Source organism: Protopterus annectens, chromosome 7.part0 (genome assembly GCF_019279795.1).
Source record: "Protopterus annectens isolate FY-2018-M chromosome 7.part0, PAN1.0, whole genome shotgun sequence".
Taxonomy (NCBI): Eukaryota; Metazoa; Chordata; order Ceratodontiformes; family Protopteridae; genus Protopterus; species Protopterus annectens.
In genome coordinates, this window is record NC_056739.1 from 614,000,499 (window position 1) to 614,016,913 (window position 16,415).

Genomic DNA, 16,415 nt, shown 5'->3' on the forward strand with positions numbered 1-16,415 from the left:
TATACACTAGCTGTTCTTTTGTCTTTCATTCATAGCAGACTCTTATCTGATCAACTTTCATGGAGGATGTTTTCTAGGAAGTATTTGAGCTGCCTATGGACATTCAGAGTATGAAAAATTATTTCTCTCTTGTTTTTTTTTGGTTTCTGGGAAAAATGTAAACTCAGAGACCACTTTAGGCTTGAAGGGAGGAATTGTTATCAAAGAAGCACTGTCTTTTTGAAAAGTGATATAGGATTGACTCACCATAAGAGCTCACACCTCGGTTGTTCTTCTAACAGGTAACTCAAAGTATCTAGTCATTCTTCCATGTTAAGAATCTCAAGTCAACATGAGAAGTTAGTTCAGATAGGAAAAAATAAAATAAACACTTCTCAAGCATAAAATTCAGACCCCAAGGACAAGCCAGATATTTTCTAGGTGGACTTTGAAAAGCTTCTTTACTTAGAAGTTGGATCCAAAGGCAGACAAACAGAAATGCCTAACAGATGAATCTTGAGAAAGAGTAGAAAGGTCAAAGGACAAAATATCACACAAATAATCAAGAACTGCAGTCAAGCCTTAAAATAGTCATGTTTCCTGGAGCAACACCTACTAGAAAAATGTTCAACTTAGACATATATGATTTTATAGTAGCTGTTTTTTAGCCTCCTTCATTACCTGCTTCACGTCTTCAGAAAAAAAGTGCATAAATGAGATCAAGATTCCATCATGCAGGCAGTCAATTGAAGAAATTTGGTGTATGGGTGTATCAAACAATGCCCTATATTGTGTAAGTAAATCCAGTCTGTGGTAATGTTTCTAGTAATTACCTTTGGCTGGTTTCAAAAGAAGGGAGAACTGTTGTTGCCTGGGCCAAATGGGAGTCACCACATTTATTTTATTTTTATTTTATTTTACATTTGTTGACCGGGCTAGTCTAGCTGGATATATTTCCATTTTCAGTAGAGGCCCGGGGAGAAAAGCTCCACATAAAACATAGCAAAAAGACATGTTGTTAATGAACACATACAATAAAAATAAGAAAAAAATTGGTAATAAGAAATTAGTAGTAATAATAAAAATTGTGATAAAATCAACAAAAATTAAGGCACACAATCAATAGTAGTCATGAGTAGTATTAGGTCAGTTTCAAAGCATCTTACTTAATACATACAGGTTATGCCATAAAGCTTTTACTATAATCAGAAAAAAGTACAAGTGGGTAGAGAGTTATGAGGAATAGTGTAAGATAAGAGAGAGGGAAGAGACAGTAGTCAAAAAGTGAGAGAAGAAAAGAAAAGACAAACAAGACGAGATGGGAGAGGTGAGAGAAGAGGTTCAGAGCATAGAAGGACTGCAAGGGAAATGAAAAGGTAATTGCTAAGTATTAAGCAGAAGGTAGGGTTAAAGGACAAGAGGGGGGGGAGAGAAGTCAGTCAGGTGTACTACATGAACAAAGCCAGTGATTTTGGAAGTATAGTTTGATTTTCTGTTTGAAGAGGGGTAGGGATGTGATTAGAGTTATATCCCTAGGTAATAAATTCCATGCTTGGCCTACAGTATTAGTGAATAAAGAGTCACCAGCTAAGTTGTAAGCCTTTATGGGTTTGGTCAAGAATTTACAAGAGGAACGAAGGGAGGTAAGATTGTTATAAGGGAGTAAAAGCTGTGATAGTATAGGGGTGTTCTCAGGTTGGTACAGAATTTTATGGGCAATAGTAAGTTGTGAGATTATAAGATAGTTTTGTAGTTCTAGCCAGCCTAAATGTTTCAAATTGAGGCAGTGATGGGTTCTGAAAGGGTTACCAGTGGCGAAGCGGGCAATGTTATTGTAGCAAGTAGCTAGTTTGTTTAGGTTAGTTTTCTTGAGGTTAGTGAAGATAGGAAAGGCATAAAAGAGAGTGGATATAAGATGGGAGTGGGCAAGAGTAGCTCTAGTAGATGGGGTGAGAAATGATTTAATACGGTATAAGGATCCTATCTTCTGTTTACTGATTTGATGGTGTTGTTGATGTGTTGATCAAAAGAGAGGTTGTTATCAATGGTTATTCCTAGTAGTTTAGTTGTAGAGTCTGGAGAGATGACAGTATTGTTGTTTGACAAGATGGTGAAATTTAATGGGGGGGGGTACGAGTGGTGGGGTTGAAGAGGAGAAGTTTAGTTTTTTTAGCATTAAGGAGGAGGTATAGTCTAGTAAACCATGTTTCTACTGTGTTGAAGATATTTTGAGTAAGTGAGGTTAGATCAGAAGAGGAGGATGCAGAACAAATAATAGTGGAGTCGTCAGCGTATTGAATGCAGGTGGCTTGAGGAATTACAGTGTGGAGATCATTAATATAGAGGGAGAAGAGAAGTGGACCCAGAATAGAGCCCTGAGGGACTCCAATAGAAATGGGCAGTAAGGAAGAGATATGGTTGTCCCAAAGAACAGCTTGTTGTCTGTTATTGAGATATGAACTAAACCATTTGATGGTAAGATTATCAAATGAGAGGGATTCAAGAATGTTAATTAAAGAAGAGTGGTTAACCATGTCAAAAGCTTTTGAGAGGTCAATAAATAGAGCAGAAGAGAAGAGATTATTGTTGTGATTGCTGTTGATTGTATCTACAAAGGAAAGGAGGGCAGTGGTGGTGCTATGGTGGGGTCTAAAGTCATGTTGACAGTTAGCTATAATATTGTGTAGAGAGAGATATTGTACAAGTTGTTGATGAATACATTTCTCCATAATCTTTGCTAAAGGTGACAGAAGTGCAATAGGTTTAAAGTTGGAGTAGTCAATAGAGTTACCGCCTTTGTGTAGTGGGATAATATGAAAGACTTTCCAGATGTCGGGGATGGTTCCCTCTTGGATGGTCCTATTTATGAGTATAGTTATCGGGTATGCAATTTCTTTGGCTGCCTTTTGCAGAAAAAGGGAAGGGAGCTTGTCAGCAGAGGGGGTACAGGGTTTCAGTTTGAGGATAAGTCTATAGATGAGAGAGGTAGAGATAGGTTGTAGAGAGAAGTTGTAAGAAGAGTCTACTAGATTGTTTGGAGGATAGAAGTTATTAGTGTTTAGTTGTCTAGCAAGAGATTGAATAGTTTCAGTAAAGAAGGAGTTAAAAGCATTTGCAGTTTGGTGAGGGGTGTCTGGGCCAGCATTTAGTGGAGAGGGGGTTTTGGCTGTACCTGGAGATAGGAGTCTATTGATTGAGGACCAAAATTGTTTGGGTTTATTAAAATGGGTTTCTTGAAGTTCACAGTAGAACTTTCTTTTGTCAGTAATTATAGCTTTTTTGGTAAGGTTTCTCAGTTGGCAAAAATGAAGAAAATCAGAGCTGATTCTATGGCATCTCCATTTGGCCCAAACCTTATTTTTAGAGAGGATTAGTTTTTTAGTTTCATTTGAGAGCCATGGGGCTGTATTCGACTTCATTCTAATGGTACGCTCAGGAGCATGTTTATTCAAAATGGAAAGAAAAGTAGAATTAAAGAATGATACTGCTTCGTTAAGTGGAAGTATTTTTAAGGGGTTCCAGTTACATGCTCTGAGTTCATTTTGAAATAGGTCAGTTTTAAAGTGTTTTGTGGAACGCATTTTTCTTATATTAGGGAGGTGTAGATAGTCAGTCTTCTCTCTTGTAATATAGGTTAAACAATGATCACTGAGGTCATCAGGCATAGTACCTGTTTTATATGTGTTGTTGACTTTGTTTATGAGTATCCAGTCTAAAATAGTCTGTTTCTTACTTAATTTATTAAGCCTTGTAGTAGAGGTAATGGTTTGGGTGAAACCATTTAGGTTAATGTGAGAGGTGGGATTTTCAGCATTAATAGTATTCCAGTCTATGTTAAGGTCACCAAGAATTATAGTTTCTTGGGGGTAATTGATGGAAACCCAACTAAGAAAGTCTTCTACGATAGGTATGTTGTTACCAGAAGGTATGTACATGCAGATGATGTAAAGGGCTTTCTTTGCATTTAGTTGGAGTTTAGTGATGATAGCTTCGACTTTACTGTCCTGGGTTGGACAGGCTGAAAGGGTAGAGATATTGAGATGATTCTTAAACAGAATTGCTACTCCACCACCCTTTCGTTTAGTACGGTCAAGCCTTAGTATATTATAGCCTTGGGGTATAATATCAGTGTCTTTAGTGGCTGGCTTAAGCCAGGTTTCAGAGAGACAGAGAATGTCAAAACAGTGAGTGTCTAGTAGGGCGTGTAGGATGGGTACTTTGTTGTTTACACTACGTATGTTAAGATGCCCTATGTGGAGGGTATTATTCGAGATTGGTCTAGATGCTTGAGGAGAAGGGTACACGGGGCCAGGGTTGGGGTGAACATCACCGTCTTGTAAGGTAGGGTCATCAGGTTTGGATGTAAAGTTGTTCTTAAGAAGGGTTAGAGGTCTCATTTTCTTATCTGAGGGTAGGGTGTAGGTGAGGTGTGAGTGCCTATGGAATTTAGGTAGGTTGTAGCTGGAGGTGGAATTGACATTTAAGAATGAAGTGAGAGGAGTGTGGAAGGTAGATGTAAGTTTCTGTATGTGGTTTGGCTGAAAATTGAGAGGGTATTCTATATAGGTAAGGAGGTAAGTAGAAAAAAGTGTAGTTAAGAGTAGAACTGAGAGTATAAGCAGAGTGGAAAGGTTGAGAGTCATTTTTACGAGTCATTTATTTTAGGGGAGTCCTGCCAAACCTTTAGAAGAAAACTGGATATCAGTAATAAGGGTGGAAAAGTATAAAGAAATATTCCTGTCCTTGGGAATGAGAAAATCTTGCTCTTCCAGACCTGTTTGTAAGGAACCCTGGATAAGAACTTTTACAACACTATTCTGAGAAGATGCAAACAGATCTAGTAGATGTGTTTCTTACAGATGGATCAGTTCCTGGATGACCAACAGGTGCAATTTCCATTTCTGAAGGTCCATACTGGTCCTGTGTAGCTTGTCTGCTACAATTATTTGCTCAGATAGAATGTATGAAGCTTGCAGAGTCAAACTGAACTGAGTTGTAACCTGCCTGGCTATCATAGCAAGTCTGCAAATATGGTAAAATCTAGTACTCCCACCTCCTGTGTCTGTTTTGTGGTGTTGTTTTTGAAATCTTGCAAAGGTCCAACAGACCAGAGATGATTTGGGACTTTCAAAGTATTTCCAAATTGGCCACATCCACTAAGGACAATCAAAAGGCATTCTTTGCATACGTCTGCAATCTCAAAGGTAACTCCCAAATCTTCTCTGAATTGGTGGTCAAGAATACCACATACACAAACATCATAGATATAGCCAACCTGCTAGCAGACAAGTTCAATGAAAACTTCACCTCCCTGCCCCATCAGTAAACCAGGACATCCCCAGCACCTGCCCCCTCCCTCCCCTCATCACCAGGGAGCAAGTCATTAATGCCCTCTCAGAAGCAGAAAATACAGCCTCCATGGGACCTGACAACATCCCTGGCTGTGTTCTACATGAACTCAGGCAAAAGCTCTCAACACCACTAGGCACCCTATTCAACCAAAGCCTGTGCACTGACTTTATCCCAACAGAATGGAGAACACCCGCTGTCATCTCTCTACACAAAGGTGGAGCATCCACTAACCCAGGCAATTATATGCCCATCAGCCTAACTAGCCTGATCTGCAAGGCCATGGAATGCATTATCATGGACCTTATCAACAACAAGGACATTGGCAACTTCCAAACACTTGATCCCACACAGTTTGGCTTTGTCAAAGGGATATTATGCCTGTTAAACTTGGTTAGCTTCTTCAAAACAGTCATCAAATCCATGGCTGAGGGAAAGACAGTGCACTCCACCTACCTTGACCTAGCCAAAGCCTTTGACACTATTCCCCACTCGGGCATAACAGATAAACTCTTCCAGCTATGCATCAACTCATATGTTACCAGATGGGTAGCTAAATGGCTCACTGACAGAACCCACTCAGTCAAAATAGGGGGAAGCCACCTCTAGTAGTAGACCCATAACAAGTAGCTTACCTCAATGATTGGTCTTAGGGCCTCTACTGTTTGGGATATACTTTTCTGAGGTGCAAGCCAAAACCAGTGATCTGTGGCTGACCAAGTTTGCAGATGACTACAAGCTGGGCTCAGTCATAAATTCCCCTAGTGATGTGAACATCCTCCGAGAGGGCCTTACACAAACTAATGACTGGTGTCAGAAGCATGGCCTCAGACTGAAGGCCAAGAAATGCATCATTATCCTTTTTTGGGAAAATGACATCCCCATTAATTATCACATTAATAACAATGTACTAAACATGCAATCAGAAGTGAGTGACTTAGGGACCTAGGTTGATAACAACCTGAGTTTTGACCACCACATTGCCTCCATTGTACAGAAGGGTTTCTACATGACCCACCTCATAAGTAAGGGTATTTCATCCAGGAACAAGGAGGTCATAACATCCCTGCACTCCTCCCTTATCAGACCCATTAACGAGTACAATGCCCTCTTCGGCATGTACCTTGCTAAGCACATGTAGCAATTGGAGAGACCACAGAGGTTCCTGACCAGAAAAATCCAGGGTCTCAAACACCTATCTTATACAGATAGGCTAAAAGACCTATCTCTCTACTCAGTCTCATACAGACTGCTCAGAGGTGACCTGTGTCTGGCATACAAGGCCTTCTCAGACTCAGCCTTGATGGAGTTGCTGCATATCCGTAAGTCAAACTCCACTCATGCAACCCACATACAAGGCCTCAACCTAATCTGTGAAATTAATAGAACTTGTTGGTGGGATAACTTTGTATCTCAATGACTCCCCCATCTGTGGAATAGACTCCCTATCCATGTCAAACAGAGTACCTCACTAGCCCTTTTTAAGAGGAACCTGGATGACAGGATGGTAAACAGAAAACATGCCCCTGAGATCCCACCTGTGTTACTGCTGGACAGGGAAAACAGGTGCTGACTTTGTGGGAACACGGGAGAATATCTTGGCTAGGCTTATAAGGGCCTCCGGTCCAATAGCCTAATATCATCCTATGAACCTATGAACCTATTACTTCCATCATCTCTTTGACATTTATGTAATTTTGTCTATCCTGTTTGTTCCACAGACCAGATTTACCTGAAGAACGACTGATCTTTTACTCATGTGAAGTCTGTCCTAGAAAATCATAAGAATCATACAAACCATGTACTTCAGAGTTCTGAGAAATACCATGGCAGATACATGTTTTTTATTAGAAAAACTTAGAAGGAACTTTTGAAACATCTTCACATCATATGGGAGACGAAAAGCTGTTTCAAGGGCTTTTCTGTGAGAGGAGATGAGAGAAGATTTCTGTGGGTTCATTTGAAAACCCAGAGAGAGCAATACATTCTGAAAATCTGCTAAATGTTTGAAAACTGGCAAAAGATTAAGCAAGTACAAGACAATTATCCAAATATGGAAAAATGTGAATGCCTTGAAGCATGCAATATGCAATTACTGGAGCTAGACACTTTGTAAATACCTTTAGAGCAATAGATAATCCAAAGTGCAAGACAGAGAATTGATAATGTAAGCCAGACACAAACAAATCTTAAGAAACATCTGAAATGTTTACCAATGAGAATGTGGTGGTAGAAATCTTAAGTCTAGTTTTACCATATAAGCTAGTAAAGGGAAAAAAGTTAAGAATGTGGACGGATAACATTCTTAACTTTAGGACCTTGACAAAAAGATTGAGAAGGAAATGAAAGCATGGTTCTCCAAGTCTCCTCTTTCTTTGGCTGCAAAGAAAAAGAATCCCAACTGGTAGGTAGGCACTGGTTTACTGGGCAAGACATAATTTTCTGGGAAGGGCAGCAGGACCTCATTGCCAAGTGTATCCCCTGGTGAATGATATTCAAAGTCCATCTGTCTGACAGAATCTGCTGCCACAAAGGAAGACATGGACTCAGAGAGAGGGAGATATTACCAGCATGTAAATGTATGGGGGGGGGGTGAAGAGGCAAGCAGTCATTCTGAATTAACAGACTGCACTTAATTTTGAGAGGTTTTCCCTTTCTTTCTGGAGCCTACTTGCCATTGTTTCTCTATTAAAATCCTGCTTGTTGGCATCTTGCTACTTGATCATAGGATCGTAGGATCATAGGAGGTTACTAGTCTATTGGCCATGAGGTGCTTATAAGCCTAGCCAAGAGTTTAGCCCATGTTTAGACAAGTCAGCACCTGATGCAGGGACACTGGTGGAATCCCAGGGATGTATTTTATGTTTCCCATCCAGTTATCCAGGTTGTGCTTAAAAAGGGGTAAAGAGGTACTCTGCTTGATGTGGAGTGGAAGTCTATTCCACAGATGGGGGAGTCTCTGGGACACAAACCTGTCCCGCCAACAAGTCCTATTGATGTCACAGACCAGGTTGAAGCCACACATGGGGAATACTCGAGTGGAGCTTGACTTGCAGATATGCAGCAGTCCCATTAAGGCGGGGTCCGAGATCACCTTGTATGCCAGACAGAGGTCACCTCTGAGGAGTCTGTATGAAACTGAGTAGAGGGATAGGGCTTTTAGCCTATCTATGTATGGTAGATTTTTGAGGGCCTGGATTCTCCTGATTTGGAACCTCCATGGTCTCTCCAGCTGCTGCATGTGTTCTGCAAGATACATGCCAATATGGGGTGTTGTACTCAATAATGGGCCTTATAAGGGAAGAATAGAGGGATGTTAGGACCTCCTTGTCCCTGGATGAGATACCCTTACTTATGTGGTGGGCCATGTAGAAAGCTTTCCATACAACATAAGCAACATGATGATCAATTGTCAGGTTGCTATCAACCTGGGTATCCAAATACCTTACAATTGATTTTGTGCTTAGGATGTTGTTATTAATATGATAATTTGTGGGGACATCACTCTGCCCAAAGGGGATGACAATGCATTTTTTGGTATTCAGCTTGAGGCCTAGTCCATATCACTAGGGGAATTGAAGACAGCATCCAGCTTGCAGTCATCTGTAAACCTGATCAGCCATAGCCCACTGGTTTTGGCCTGCACCTCAGAAAAGTATAGCCTAAATAACAAAAGCCCTAATACCAAATCTTGGGGTACACCACTTGTTACTGGTCTACTGCTTGAGGTGGCTTCGCATATTTTGACTAGGTGGGTTCTATCAGTGAGCCAGTTAGCTACCCATCTGGAAACATACAGATTGATGCCTAGTTGAGAGAGTTTATCTATTATGAAGGAGTGAGGAATAATGTTGAAGGCTTTGGCCATGTCAAGGTAGGAGGTATGCACAATCTTCCCTTCGTCCATGGCTTTGGTGACTGCCTCAAAGAAGTCGACCAAGTGTAACAGACAGGACCTTCCCTTGAAAAAGCCAAACTGTGTGGGATTGAGTGTTTGAAGGTTTCCAATGTCCTTGTTAATGAGATCCCTGATAATCCTTTCCATGGCCTTACAGATCAGGCTAGTTATGCTGATGGGTCTATAATTTCTTGGAACGGTGGATGATCCACCTTTGTGCAAAGGGATGACAGTCGCTGCCTTCCACTCAGCAGGGACAAAGCCAGTATTCAGGCTTTGGTTGAATAGGGTGCCTAATGTTGCTGCAAGTTCCTGTCTGAGTTCATGTAGGATGCCACCTGGGATGTTATCGGGTCCCATGGAGGCTGTATTTTTTTGCCTTTGAGAGAGCAGTGATGACTCTACAGCATTTGTACATGTGGTGTCCCTGATGACCAGTTCTGAACAGATCTGGGTGCTTCCTTTGAGATTGCAGACATATGTAAAGAATGCCTTATGATTGTCTCTAGTAGATGTGGCCAATTTGGACTCGAAGTTTGCTTTGGAGGATTTCACTAGTGCTCTTATTTGCTTGTTCAGGCTAAAGAGAGATTACTTCCAATTGGGTACCTGCTCCTTCTTGATCCTGGACAGCAATTTTTTCCTTTTGTTACAGAATTTATTTATTGCAGATGCCCACCAGATAGGTTTACTCTTCCTTGCACAGGATGATTTAGGCCTTTCAGGTGTTCCTGATTCCATGCATCTATATAAATACTTGTATAGTGCGTTGGTATAGTTTTGGATACTGTTGCCACTTCCTATAGAGTGTGAGGGGGCTGTAACACTGTTTATACCATCCCTCAGGAGGTTGCAATCAGCTTTGGAGAAGTTTTTTTGTTTGACCCTAACAAGAGTGGGGTCGAGGGAGGCTTTATGTTCACTTTTGAGAAAGGGTAGAAGAAAATATTTTATTTGCCTTAATGAAGGCGTACCTCTCAGAAAATGAGGAGACTGACTTCCTTCAGGGTAGCTTGTGTAGTGACACAATGGTATATCTTCTTCATCTGCACAAATGGCATTCTGAAGGTCTTGGTTTACCTGCTGTTTGCAGTGTGAGGGCACGTAAACCTTCATAGTGTGAATGCCTGCATATATATTTGAAATGTTTCATCATTATTCCTTCATCAATATCAGCAGCAACAGCTCCACATGAGTAGACAGCACATGGTAAATATAGACATCATACTAGTATAACTATTATAGATCATTTAAATAGGATACATTATTCAAATACTTATGATTTTTTTTCTCATGTGTAGTGCCATAAACAATCAAAGATTTTTAGGTTGGGGTATATTAAACAACTCCTATGCTGCATGAGTAAATCCAGTCTGTGCTGTAGTTTCTGGTAACCGTCCTTGCCCAGTTTCAAAAGAAGGGAAAGCCACTGCTGCCTGAGTCACCACTAATATTTTAGGGAATTCCTCTTAACCTTTACAAGAAATAGGATATCAGTGGAAAGGGTGGAAAAGCATAAAAGCTGATGTTGACAGCAGAATGGCTGCCAATGATGATGGCATTACTTTCATAATCTTGGCATCATCTCAAAACAGCAGACTATAGTCACAAAGTGTACTGCCAGGTTCCCCTATACCCAATCAGATTGATAATGGCACAATCACTCATGCAGACTCACACATATCATGCATCATGAGGGAATGTCATTAACAGAATGGAGGAATCACCTTGCAGCTCAACATGTCTTTCTTGTGAACAAACTGGTCCTTTGGAGAAAGACACAGCAATGCTTGAGGTCCATCACCCCTTGTGCAGTCTGCATACGGGGGTGCCAGCAAAGACATCAATCACAGCTGGCTGCAGAGACAAGCAAGGTCTTGTGTGCAGATCAGAAGATGCACCACAATATTGATCAAGCACAATCTGCTTTGAGTGAGAATCTGATAGCAATGGTTAGAGTGCAACAGCGCATACATGAGGAAATTCATCAGTAAATGGGAAAGATGAAGGCCAGAGACAATGCCATTTTGATCTTTCTTCAGAATATGATTACAAACATGACTACCATGTCATCTTCTATCTGCACATTACTGAAGATGTACCAGACACAGTGCTGACAGTACTGCGTGTAGCCAAAGGGGCAGTAGCATTAGTAGACAAGACGTCATGTGTCTCAAAAGTGTGCTGCAGTCATACGTGTAGTTTCATTCTAGAATATAGCAGAAATAAGTCTCATCAGACTTCCACATCATGCAGGTAGAACCTTAGTCAAAGTTTAAATCCAACAGCACTGTTCAATCAATTTCTACACCTTTGCTTGCATCTAGTAGAGCTCATCTTCACAGCAACTCAGCCTCAAACTCTCATACCAGCATTGGTCACAATCTATGAACGATCCCCATCACTATCGTTAGGGGACACAGTGTGTGACACATTTCAAATCAGACACAGTTTTCATTACTATAATACAAACCTCAATCAACATCAGCACAAAGAAATGGGAGAAGAAATCATAGTAAATAAAGAATACACCTCTGTCAGAAGTTGGATTTGCCTGTATATGGAAAAAAACTCATAAAAACAAACAAGTTAAAAAATGGCACCTATTAAACAGAGAAAACCACGTATGACTGTAATAGCACTAACATTTCTGTTAGTATGTGATTTATTTCATTATCAGAACAATTCAGATACTCAGCATTTATTGATTCAGAACTTCACATCTCATGCTGTCCCTAGCCCTCTCCTGATGATATACCTAGCACTTGTGCCAATGACCACTAAACATTGCACAAATGATGATGCAAGAATACTGTCTGATGCACAGTCTTAACTGAACATGCAGTACTTAGCATAACTCATAGGTAACACTGCATGCAACAAGCATTATATTTGTAACTTTGCACTGTCACTTAGTGAATGTCACAGCCCATAGCTGTGGACCAGATGCTGCTGCTTTTCCTGTATTGCTGTATACTGTGCATGAGCCTGCTGGAGGAGGTGCCACAATGCTATCTGTGGCTGGTCATGATCACTGTCATCACTGGTGGAACAAACAACAAAGGGAGCTGCACCACTACCATCAGACACTGGTTGTGGCACTTACCAGACCAATGCATGATCATGTAATCATGTTCTGCAGAATGCAAGATGGAAGCATCCTGCATGCAGTAGGAGGGTCACCCTGACTCATCCAGATAGTGCAAATGGGCTTTCAGCAGGACTATCACACACTCATTGACTATCCATATCTGGTCAAGGCAGTGTTAAAGCACTCCTCAACAGCACTTTGTGGGTTACAAGCTGCTGTCATTACCCAAGGTTCAAGCAAGCAGCTTTGTATAACCTAGAAAACATAACAGGGGATGCATAAAGATAATCTTTACAACCTATGCAACCTGTGACTATGCAGACAAACAGTTATGGGGGAAAAACTATTTAATGTGCACTTACCGACTTGATGATCATGACGAATTCTATAATACAAGTGGTGGCACAATGCACTTGTGTGTCATATATGAGAACAATGCATACTACCAAGCTGCTGGGCCAATACTTAAGTGTTGCAGTCAAGTGCATTACACACTGCCTGGCAGTTGATGGAATGCTAACCCTTCATATTCACCCTATGGTCCAGATAGAATATTAACCCGTCATATTCACCCTATTGTTCAGACAGAATGGTAATCCTTCATATTCACCCTATAGTCCAGATAGAATGATAACCCTTCATATTAACCCTATATTCTAGATGGAATGGTAACCCTTCATATTCACCCTATAGTCCAGATGGAATGGTAATCCTTCATATTCACCCTATATTCTAGATGGAATGGTAACCCTTCATATTCACCCTATAGTCCGGATGGAATGGTAACCCCTCATAGTCATCCCATGCTCCGGATGGTGCCTTACTAACCACATGGGTGCAATCTGTCACACAAAGCACCTCAGGGACGAATACCGGTCTGATGGTGTAATCACATCTCTTGCACATGTTTCTCATTTGCACAGTGGTCAGTGGCACAAGTAGGATGGGGTGGGGTAGCAGGGGATGGGAAATACTGTACTGATACATGCTGAATTTTAAAGGTTCTGATAATGAAATCCATTCACTTATTGTACTGTCTCAGTCCTGTGGTGACACTGAGAAACTGATATGCTCATTCACATGGATAAAGAGTATATAAAAAAACTGCTACGGTACCCTCAAGGTAATACCATTGTCCCCCCTCTGTCTCTGAAAGGTTCCCATAACAAGTATAGTCAAAGTTATACATACCTTAGTTTCCACAGGAATAAGAAAGCCACATATTCCTCCAGTTTGTGGGCTTTACAAATTCAGCAAAGCTCTTATGATCTCCTTGACCACTCAATCTCCCAAGCAAATCTTGCAAAGTTAAATCATTTAGTTTTTGTCTGTACCTCTCCCTCCAAGTCATCAAGTACCCCCTCAGTGCAGCAGGTTGTGGATACACAAGTAGGATGCAGTAACGCTAACAGCAAGAGAGAGCATTGTTAAATTTGTGGTGAATGGAAAGGATGCAGATTCGCTTTTTATAAGGAAGAGCACACAGCGTCTCTGAATCACAAAATGTAGGAAGAACACCTCATTTGCACACATTGTTCATTTTCATCTCATTATAAACTTATTCGTTTATGAGGTTCTACACAACTATTTAACTGTTGCATGTGAGCGTAGCTTATGTCTCTGAATTGCACCTTGCCTTCCCTTGCATGCAGCAGCATACATACTCGCTGTGAGCTTGTGCAGTGACTATGAATACCGCCCCCTAGTGTTGATGTGCTGGAGCTGGTGTTTTATTAAACTCGCTTACTGTCTTAAGTGTCATAATAAAATTTATTACACTGTTATATATTACTTTCCTATCTTTATTGTCTAGTGGTTTTAATATTGTAGTTTTGTTTTTAAGATTTAAAGACTTTCTGTAGTGATAGTGTTGTTCATATTTTATTGTGCGTAGTTTTGCTTTTGTAGGAATAATTAATTATTCCAATTAGTGTTGGCTGGTTAGTGATACCATAAGTAGTGCCAAACTCCTGATTACACAAACAGAGTGCTGATAAATGCTTGATGACATGAATAGTTAGGGATCAGAGCCCTTACAGCAGTCCTTCAAGTTATAAAACTTCAAAACAACTTACTGCTTTGCAAGTGTCAAGGTAAGGGTCACGGTTACTCTTAAATAATCTCTACCTTGAGAACAGCTGCCATAGAGAAAATACAAATGTCTTTTTCTTTGACCTTGACATTATTTGCTTGTTCAGTCCCTGTATATACTAAATGTTATTTATTTTTGAGGTTTGCAAAGGGTATAAAGCTATATCAAAGTCTTTTCTGTTCCAGTGATTTCACATGTACCCAAGTCTTTCGAAGCAGTATTGTGCTCCTTTCTATTAATTTTTTAAACTAAATTTATATTATGCCCTCCCAAGGCTTGCATCATCCTTCAAGTGGCCAGGGCTTGATATGATATCTGCACATCAGCAGGCTGTCTGACTCTAGCTATATACCACAGAAAATATGTTTCTGATCCATAAAATAACAACCAGCAGATGATTCCAAGCCATGTACATGACTTACTGTATAAAATCACATCTTTTTTTCATTTATAATGTCTGAGTACTTTCTATGAGAAAAGCAGTTAGTATTGATTTTGACATGGATTTTTATTTCCCCTCTGAATGGCTTTACACTCCACACTTTTGGGCACTTTATTCCATTTATCTGAGAAATACATCTGGTTACAGGCATTTGTGTGTCACATCTGTGAAAAAAACCATTCCCCATTAAGAATAAGCATTGCAAAAACAAGTCCAGTACTAACAGTAAATATTTAAGAATGACTGCAGTTGTATTCTTTCTAGGTACCTGAAATGTGGAATATTACAAAAGTTACATAGCAATTGATTTATGATCTGCTCAGTGATTGGATGAAGTCATGTTTACACATTCTATTGCTACAGAACTTAGCATACTTCTAAAGCCTTTTCTGTGTGCATCTAATTAAAGGCATGTTATTTCATGCAGACCTGTCAACGGGCTAAGTAAAGTTCTTGCTGCAAGTGCAAAGTAACCAAAACATGAAGACAACAATTGATTTCTTATTATGGAGGGAAGAAAGGGAATGAGGCAAAAGGCTTCAGATTAAAACATTACTGATATTTCCTTGATTCTATATTATTTGTTTCTTTGGGTACAAAAATAACAATCAAGACGTATATTAGCTGGAAGTACTTAACCTTTGCGTACAAAGATGATGATCAATACATACATTAGCTGGAAGTACATAACAGAGAGGTCTATAAAATTTAAACATCTTACTTTAAATGACATGGACTTGGGACAGGATTATTGATCACTTGCAGAAAGCTTGCTACCTATTTTCACTGACTGTTAAACATGAACAGCCTTTAGGATTATGTTCAGAGTGCATGATTAAATTACTCAGCAAAGAGTACAAAATATTTATGGAGCAACAGTGTAAAGGTGTTAACTACACGTCTAAGACAAAATATATCACTTATGACAAAGGTACTATAATTATATCTAAATAAATAAATGTCTGACATTCTTTTTTTCCTTCAAAAATATTTGGTCTCATTAAAAATATTTTGTTGACCACTGCTCCTAATTTCAGTGTGCCTTTAATACCCCCCACAGCTCGAAGTGCCTGGAGTGACATTCCAGGACATTATACACCAACAGCAAACAAGAAGAAGAAGAAGGAACAAAACAATATTGAATATAAAGTAAGTAAAATTAAAGTGCTGAGTGCAGGTTTTAGGCCCTTACATTAAACTTAAAACCACAATAAAATAAAAAAAACAAAGGAAAAAGAATAGAACAACAAACCTGTGACCACCAAATTCTTTTATTACTTCTGACGTCTCGGCCGCAAGCCTTTAAGGAAAATCGTAATAAAAGAATTTGGTGATCACTGATTTGTTGTTCAATCCTTACATTAAACTTACCTGTGATGTGGTGTGGTTTTGCCTGCTCTGCTCTCTTTTGCTCCACTCGGGCTCGCTTCTCTCCCCTCCCACACTCTGAATCCCATCCACCCCAAGTATCCTTAAATTTATACTTTCCTCTCGTTGTCTGGTCACTCCCACAGCCTCCTCCCACAACTATAACTTGTGCTCTCACCCTATCACTCTTCAAGCC